Consider the following 9,459-nt stretch of genomic DNA (forward strand, 5'->3'; position numbering starts at 1 on the left):
CCCCGGGGTCATCTAGTCCAACCCCCTGCAATGCGGGAATCTCCACGAGATCGTGCAGGCAGCCTCTGCTATTGCGTTCATGTCCTGCGCATTTCCTCTAGACATCGGGTTGGCCACTGTGAGAAAATGCACCATTAGCTAGGGCTTTGGTTTGAGCCAGCGGGGTCTTCTTATATCTCTCTCTTAATCCTTTGGAAATGTGTGTGTTTAGGATCGCAAGGGATTAAGTTTCTCTTCTCTCCCCACCAACTGCTAGATGGGGGGGTGGGTGGATTGAGGCAAAGATTCCCAAATGATAACTTGTCAATACATACCGTGGTATTGCAGCACAACACTCGATAGACTGTTGACGATAGACTGCTCTGCCTCCTTTCTTTTGGCAAATGTTTTGTGCCACTGAGGAAGAGGTAATTCTGTATTGATTTGTTTTGGATGTTGTATGTAATGCCAATAAAGGTTTTACGATACGATACGATTTGCTGTCATTTTTGTTTTTGTTTTATTGCTGCTAGATTTCTTTCCACTTACTTATTTTAGCTTAGTGCTTCCCGACACCCCCTTTTGGTTATTATTATTATTATTATTATTATTATTAAGGCCTTTGCAGAATGAGATCTCTAGATGCAAGAAGCTCAAAGCACTCATATCTCCTGGCTGTCTTCCACAAACCAGCTCATGCAGAATGGAGAAGACCAGGGGTCAGCAAACTTTTTCAGCAGGGGGCCAGTCCACTGTCCCTCAGATCTTGTGAGGGGCTGGACTATATGCGGGGGGGGGGGGGGAGAGAACGAATTCCTATGCCCCACAAATAACCCAGAGATGCATTTTAAATAAAAGGACACATTCTATTCATGTAAAAACACACTGATTCTCGGACCGTCCGGATTTAGAAGGCGAATGGGCCGGATCTGGCCCCCGGGCCTTAGTTTGCCTACCCGTAGAGTAGACCAATTAAAGCCAAAGGGAGGAAATGATTTGTGGGACGCAAGTTCTGCCATCTCACCTTGGGGTAGGCGGACAGCATATGACTGTTAATGCAATGTTAGCTGCTGATTAGATTCGGAAATTGTCGGTATCCATTTCAAGTTTCTATTTTTGACAACGTTTCTGACCAGCGATGTAATGAAGTCATGCAACTTTGTCTCTCTCTCATCCATTGTAACCATTAGTTCATCCATTCTCACTTTCATCAAAACAATTACCGTATTTTTTGCTCTATAAGACTCACTTTTTCCCTCCTAAAAAGTAAGAGGAAATGTGTGTGGGTCTTATGGAGCGAATGCAGGCTGCACAGCTATCCCAGAAGCCAGAACAGCAAGAGGGATCGCTGCTTTCGCTGCACAGCAATCCCTATTGTTGTTCTGGATTCTGAGATTCAGAATATTTTTTTTCTTGTTTTCCTCTTCCTAAAACTAGGTGCGTCTCATGGTCTGGTGCGTCTTATAGAGCGAAAAATACGGTATCTCCCGGCCTTCACTCGCCTTCTCAAACTCTCCAATATCCTCTCACCCCACTCTGTTTTTATGGTATAATCGTAAATTACCTCAAGACTCATGTAAAAGGCAGATTTTTTTTTTAAAGCCAATTGTGTGTGTGTGTGTGTGTGTAATCTTAAAAACACAAACAATGGTTTCTTCCAGACTGTTGCAATTTGGGGGTGGAATTTGATCACATAACAACAGATTCAGGAGGAGCAACTAAAGTTAATCTGTTGCTCTTGCATGACAAACCCATTTCCACCCCAAAATTGGACTTTTTGTGATAAGGAAAATGATGGGAAATTGTTTCAAGCAAATGTTATCCCCGCAGGTTCAAATGCAACATTGCATCACCTCCCGACAAACAAATCAGAATCAATGCTCAATAAATAGTCAATGGATAACAACTTCCCTGCAAACGTTTTGCAGACGAAATCTATTGCTCAATAAACAGGTCTGCAAGTGCTATCAGAAGGAGTCCTGTGTCCTTCTGGGGTTTGACAATCTCTCTTCTTTCTTTCTCTGCACACTTTTAACAGACAAGCCCTTTGGAGCAGAGCTGAGTGGATCTTTTGCTAGAGTGTGTGTTAGATGCCCATGTAATGATTGACAGAGGTCTGTAACCTTTAGAAACTTCCCTGCAGGCAGAAACAGTGGGCACGTCAAAGCTGTCCCTATTTTTGGGTGGGATTCAATTACTTCCTAGCAATATCAGGTCTCAAAATTACAGGTGGTTGGGATGGGAAATCCTGCACAACGAATCTGCCTCCCCCAAATACTAGACTTCTTGGGATAAGGATATTGATGGGGAATAGAGAGAGTGGGATAACACTTGTTTTGACACAAAGTTGTCTACCAATTAGGATGAACACTCAAGAAACAAGACTTCTGGAATAACTCCTTGCCAATGAAGCTATTCCCATCACTACATTGACATGCTAGGGGGAAAAATCACTCCCTAAATTTCTGCATGCCATGTCAAGGCAGGAGACGCGAGCATGTGAGGAATAACTTACAAGGTGGCAGTAAAGTTGACTCTATTCAAATACCGGTAATCAAAACAGCTCATGTCTAGCGAGCACAGCACTCTTCCCGGCAGATCTTGCTCCAATGAGGCAGTTGCGAGGACTGAAGGTCCCTGCCTTCCCATAGCTCTCTAAGTCTCCTGCTCCCCCAGGTCCTTCCCAAGCCACCTGAAGCTTCTCTGCCTTGTCTCTCTTTGCTCTGCCCTCTTCATACCTCTGCAGGTTCTAGGAGACCAGGGTTGGGAGGTAATGGTCACAGCAGGAGGGGGACTCCCTGGCTTCTTTAACTGCCAGCCTCATCTCTACCCCTCTACCCCTCTTCTCCAACTTCCACTTGTCCCTCTGATTCTGGACTGCTCTCTGCCAGAGTCTCTTCCTGCTCATGAAAGCCTGTTACCTCTTCAGCTTCTGAAACTGTAGGAATGATCGCTGGGTTGTGGAGCACACTCCCGCCCATGGGCAGCCTCAGCTCTCTGCATGCATGACCTTGGGGTGCAGAGCACACTCCCCCTCACAGATAAAGCCACAGCTGTCTGAACATCTTGCCCTCTATCTAACCCTTTTGCGGTCTCAGTAGTCTACTGTGTCCTGTCTGTGACCTTTGTCTCCTTCGTCATACATTGTGCAAGGGGAAAATGACACAGTGGAAACAGGTGCCAAAATAACTTTGTCCCACCCCACAATCTCGGGACTGGAAGATGTGTAAAGGTCACAGCCCAAAATGTATCTACCTGGGTTTGCATATTGTGTCAATAAAAGGAGCCTCCACAGAGCTAGCTGGCAGCTTGCTTGCAGCTCACCTTTGCGCAGCTCACCTGCATTACCAACTCCTTCCTCATGTCCTTCACTTCAGAAACCTTCTCCTCCTAGTCTGCTCCCTCTTCTCCCTCTGAACACCCATCACCGTCCCACCATCCATCCCCTGGCTCTGAGCCTTCTCCCCTGGGGGGTTCCCTTGGGCGTTCCCCAGTTGGTGCCTCCCACCACTCCTCTTCATCCAGGCAGTACAGCTGGCTCTCAAAGGTATTGAAGCCCTGCTGGAAAGCAATGCTTGACGTCCTAGGATAGTTGCATTTCTTTTGAAGAAACGTGAGAGAGTGCATTGCTAAATGCTCAACCAGTCATTGATGTTGAACTCAACTGGTAATCTGGCATGGTGGGGAATTCTGCCTTGGAGAGAGAAGGAGCTTGCCAACGATGCACAAGGTTGATTTTCCTTGATGTTATCCAATTAGGCCTTGAGATTTGATTCTCCTTATCCAAACACCCTAGGTACTCCTTAACTAAATTCAATTATGCTGGAAATAGACCTCTTGCACTTTGCATGCCTTGTCTGCTAATTTCCTTCAGCCGTGTAAAATCTGCGGCAGTGAGAATAAGCAGACCTATGAGCTGAGCCTAAAGTCATGTTATTTTTGTTTTACATGCATCCACATGCCCTTCAAAGTATGTTTGAGGAACATTGCTGAAATGCCATGTCCATCTAAGGCTGAGCATTTTTGGACTAGCCAGGCCTGCTTTTTGCCAGGAGAGAACAGAGAGCAGCATTGAAAGAGAGAGATTGTGTGTGTGTCTAAAGGAAAAGGTGACCCACAAACTGCGGTAACTTATTTTATGAAGAATACCTGCAGATGGTAGTGATATGAAGAAGGTTATAATCTGCTTTTTAAGAGAAAACAAGTGACAAAGCAGCACACAGAACGCAAAGTTAAACAACCATCAAAAACAACACAAAATGTGGTTTTAAAACTATAGCTAGGTTTTCCTCAGGGACACAAAGACCAAGGGCATCTGAGTGTAGTGTCCAAAGAATTCATAATTATCTGACTTTCAAATAGATTGTATAAGTGATGTATTATTGAATATAGCACTCTCTTAATGCACTTTAGTTGTCTGAAAATCCATGGCCGATTTCTCATGGATTTCAGTGGTTTGGAGTTGAAGCTTGTAATTGATGAAGATTAGATCTCAACGCTGTGTGAGCCAACTTCCACTTGCACAACTGTGCCACTTCCTCTCCTCCCCCCCACCCTCAAACATCTGCTCCAGAAGTTTGGCAGAGGGGAGATTCCGTTAAGTAAGCAGAAGTCCGTTCCACTCACATGCAGACAATGCTGGATTCAACCCAAAACAATTTCAGCCAGCAAATTTCAGCTGCTATAGTTCTGTGGGTCGTATCTGATGGCAAAGAGACAAGTCAAAGAATCAGGTAGAAACTATAAGAAGATTCAAATGATGAAGTGGCAAGTCCTATATACATCTGCTTAGAACAGGCATGGCCAAACTTGGCCCTCCAGCTGTTTTGGGACTACAATTCCCATCATCCCTGACCACTGGTCCTGTTAGCTAGGGGTGATGGGAGTTGTAGTCCCAAAACAGATGGAGGGCCAAGTTTGACCATGCCTGGCTTAGAAGAACTAAGGTCCATCACTTTAAACTCCTAGGGGTGGGTGTATGAAAGCAGCCTACATGACTTGAAACATCTAGGATGTCAGGGAATGGTTGGAACAGGAAGACAGGGAAGTGTGCACTCTGTCTGATTAGCTTCTCTCCGAAGAGGAGAAGGAGGGGGAAGTTTCGCCTCACTTGTCTCCAGCAGTTTCAGGAGGAGAGGGAGAGAGAGAGATGCTATACCGTTCGAGGAGGAATTGCCTAATTACGATATAGTGGAAGAGGAAGGGGAGGTGAGAGCACAGCTGGCAGAGACGTCCCTGGAGCGTACGGGGATCCTCCATGTCCATGGGCTCGTCGGTCCCTCCTCATCCTAGAACAGAGAAGGCAAAGGGGTGGGACTCCTGGGACTTCCTGGCAGCTAACAGATTGAGGTTGAATCCTGACAAGACAGAAGTACTGTTTTTGGGAGACAGGAGGCAGGCAGGTGTGGAGGACGCCCTGGTCTTGAATGGGGCAACTGTGCCCCTGAAGGACCAGGTGCGCAGCCTGGGAGTCATTTTGGACTCACAGCTGTCCATGGAGGCGCAGGTCAATTCTGTGTCCAGGGCAGCTGTCTACCAGCTCCATCTGATATGCAGGCTGAGACCCTACCTGCCCGCTGACTGTCTCGCCAGACTGGTGCATTCTTTGGTTATCTCTCGCTTGGACTACTGCAATGTGCTCTATGTGGGGCTACCTTTGAAGGTGACCCAGAAACTACAACTAATCCAGAATGCGGCAGCTAGACTGGTGGCTGGGAGCGGCCGCCAAGACCACATAACACCAGTCTTGAAAGACCTACATTAGCTCCCAGTACGTTTCCGAGCACAATTCAAAGTGTTGGAGCCCTAAACAGTCTCAGTGCAGTATATCTGAAGGAGCGTATCCATCCCCATCGTTCTACCTGAGATCCAGCACTGAGGGCCTTCTGGCAGTTCCCTTACTGTGAGAAGCCAAGTTACAGGGAACCTTCTCGGTAGTGGCACCCACCCTGTGGAATGCCCTCCCACCAGATGTCAAAGAGAACAACAACTACCAGACTTTTAGACTACATCTGAAGGCAGCCCTGCTTAGGGAAGCTTTTAATGTTAATATTATTATTCGCGTTGGTGCTCAGGATGTTGTTGGGAACAGAAGATGAGGGGCTCAGAGTAGCCGATGTCTTTCTTTGTGTGGAGACATGGATTCCTGTCTTGCAACCAGATGACTGAATAAAAAGGACTATAAAATACGAACTGCTTGTTATTCTTGCCTTTGATGCTAACGGTGGGGGAGAGGACTCTCCACGCCTGACGCAGGACAGCGGTGAGGAACTTGGCCCTCCAAATATCGCCAGATCATCCCACGTCATCGGACGTGATGTCTGGGGATGATGGCAGTAGGAGTCGGACAACACCAGGAAGGCAACATAGCTCATAAAAAGAATACTGTTATTTTCTTTAAAAACAAACAAACAAACCCAGAAATATATTGTGTGGTTGCTAATACCATTTTGGGCCAATGGAGGTCACTAATTCTCTGCACAAGCATGGTAACTTTCAGTTGCATATAACTTTTAATACCATGTCACTTTGTGTGGAATACATTTTTGTTCCTTCCCATTTATTTGCCTATGTCAGTGTTGTCCAAACTTTTTTCAAAGAGGGCCAGATTTGATGAAGTGAAGGGCCGTGAGGGCCGACCAAAAGGCCAAACAAAGTTGTTGTTTTTAAGGGTTGAAGTTGTTGAGGATTTTACCCCTGGAAATAAACTGCCACAGGAACCACATTAAACCAACCGGCGGGCCAGATTAGGCATCCCGAGATGGACTTTGGACATGCCTAGCCTAAGTCTTAATGATTTTATGGCGATAATGTGTATATTTTTAATGACTTGGCTAGTTTTAAAATGCTTATAAAATAAATGTGGGCTTTACATTATAGACTGAAGAAATCTTTATATGTTTTAGAAGGTTTTATACCTCACCTTTGGACTGCAAGATCCTTAAGGTGTTTTACAATAGTGAACCATCACAACACACACACATATACACAAGCTCCAACCACACAAAACCTACTAGCTGGAACCACAACAATAGACAGACACATAAATGCCTTTGCCGTTCAAGCATGAATGTGCGCAGCAAAAGCTGCAATTTTTAAATTGGATGACAGACATGAGAGAGCTGTACTTTTTGTCCCAAATGAGGGAGCTGAAAACACGTGAGGAGTTACAATAACAGTTCTGTCGTCCTTGTTGTGCTTTCATGTAGCTGTTGCACTTGTTAGCTTGCCAGAGCTCTCATTGTGATTGTTCCTGTTACTGCAAATGTTCTAAGAGCTGCTGTTGCTGTTTGTACTCATGATATTTTGCATGATAATACTGCAGATGTTACAAACAGTTTTGGGTAGCAGAGGATGGGGCTACTGGTTGTTATTAATCTTCTGCTTTCTGCCAAAATAGGATTTGGGAGCAGCTGAGACCTGTAAAAACCACCTGCACAAACGTTTTAAAAAGAGACATACAGAATTAAAATATGCAGTAAAATAACCCAATTAAAGCAGCAGAGCAGTTAAAACAGAAGACCTAAGTTGCAAGGGCAAGGGGACGCATGTGTAAGCAGGTGCATCTCCAAAAGCCTGGGGGAATGCCAATACAGATGACTCACTCTTGCAGACACATAACTTGACTACTCTGCGCTTCATGTTAATTGCCTGCCTGATCCCCCGTGAAGCGGGTGGCTGAGGGGTCCTTTGAACAGTGTTGCACTTGAGGGGGGATGAGATCTTCATCCATGGCGTTAGATTGGTGATGGCTCCTCCCCACACGCTGGGGAAAGGATAATCGTTTCTGCATCCAAAGATGTGTGTTATGTAGTGAAGTTCACCCTGGGCCAGCAGGGGGATACTGTAGATAGTTTTCACTCAGGTCTGTAGATAGTTTTCACTCAGGTCCACATCAGTTATTTTAGGCGGGGAAACTCTGGGTTGTTGTTGCTACAATGTTGACAGCCGGCTGCCTATAAAAGCAGGCCGGCTGAGCTGTTTGCTGTTCAGTTTTCTGTTCCAGCTTACAAAATAAAGAGCTGCTTTGGAGAAATCGCTGTGTCGTCTGCCATGTCTACCCACTATTCTACAATGTGTATTTTCTGTACAGCAGAAAATCTCTAACGAGAGCCTGGCAGCACCTTGGAAGCTGTTAACGGGAAAATCCGAGGGCTCCCTTGGACAAAAATCAAAGACACCAACCAGGATAACTTGGAGCAAAACAGCAGCCTGTAGGCTTGGCTTTTATTGAACTGTTGCAACAGGGTGCTCCCCTCACTTGCAGGAGAGAGGAAAGACACAGGAAAAAATGGTGTGCAAGGTCTTATAAAGGCTTTTGAAATTCCCATCCTGTAGATCAAGCCCACCCCCAGAAACATCATGCATACATCACAGAAAGGAGGGGTCGAGGGAGGAGTTGTGGTGGTAACCTGAGTGTCCTGTCACCTGGCTGGTTTCCCCTTTCCCCCTCCCCATGAGTATTTTCTAGGTGACAGAGGGGAGTTTGCAGTTTCCTGCCCCCAGAGGGAAGAGCTGATTATTGTCCTTTGTTCCAGTCCGTGCTGAATCCACTCCCATATGCAAGTTCTTTGTGATCTTGATGGTCTTCTGTCTAGGACCATCAGGGTTGGCATAGCAACTGGGCAGGGCTCCTGTGGATGTGCTGGTATGCTCAAGGGATTATGGTGGCCTGTATCAAACCTTCCCCACTTTGTAGCCCTTCCTTCATGGAGTAAAATAAAAGTGGAACAGTACAAATCCGATGTATGGTTGCTTTTCTATGAATTTATAACAGAAGCATAGTGTATGTAGTGTGTGAGTGTGTGTGAAGTTTGTACAAACGGAATGATTGCGGGGGGGGGGGGGGGGTTCCTGCAGCAAGACTAAGCAGTTTTGTTGTTATGTTACGGAATCATAGAGATGGAACGAACCCCTGAGGGTCATCAACCCCCTGCAATGTAGGAATCTCAGCTAAAGCATCCATGACAGATGACCATCCAACCTCTGCTTATAAACCTCCAAGGAAGGAGAGTCCACAACATCCCAAGGGAAACCATCCCACTGTCGAACAGCAATTATTGTCAGAAAGTTCTTCCTGTTTCGTTGGAATAGCCTTTCTTGTAACTCGAAGCCATGGGTTCGAATCCTCCCTCCAGAGCAGGAGAAAACAAGCTTGCTCCCTTCTCCATGTGACAGCCCTTGAGATATTTGAAGATGGCTATCATATCCCCTCTCAGTCTCCTCTTTTCCAGGCTAAACATACCCAGCTCCTTCAACCATTACTTTTAAGGCTTGGTTTCCAGACTCTTGATCATCTTGGTTGCCCTCCTCTGCACACATTCCAGCTTGTCCATATCCATCTCAAATTGTAGCACCCAGACATTGGCGTAGCCAGGATTTTTGTTAGGGGAGTGGGAATTTTTTAGCCCCCAAAAGTTAATGAGCTATTTTGGGGAGATCACGGGTAGATTCCCCAGAAAAGTTTACAGTGGCATTCGG

Source organism: Podarcis melisellensis, assembly GCF_964234715.1.
Source record: "Podarcis melisellensis genome assembly, chromosome: 17".
NCBI classification, from domain to species: Eukaryota; Metazoa; Chordata; class Lepidosauria; order Squamata; family Lacertidae; genus Podarcis; species Podarcis melisellensis.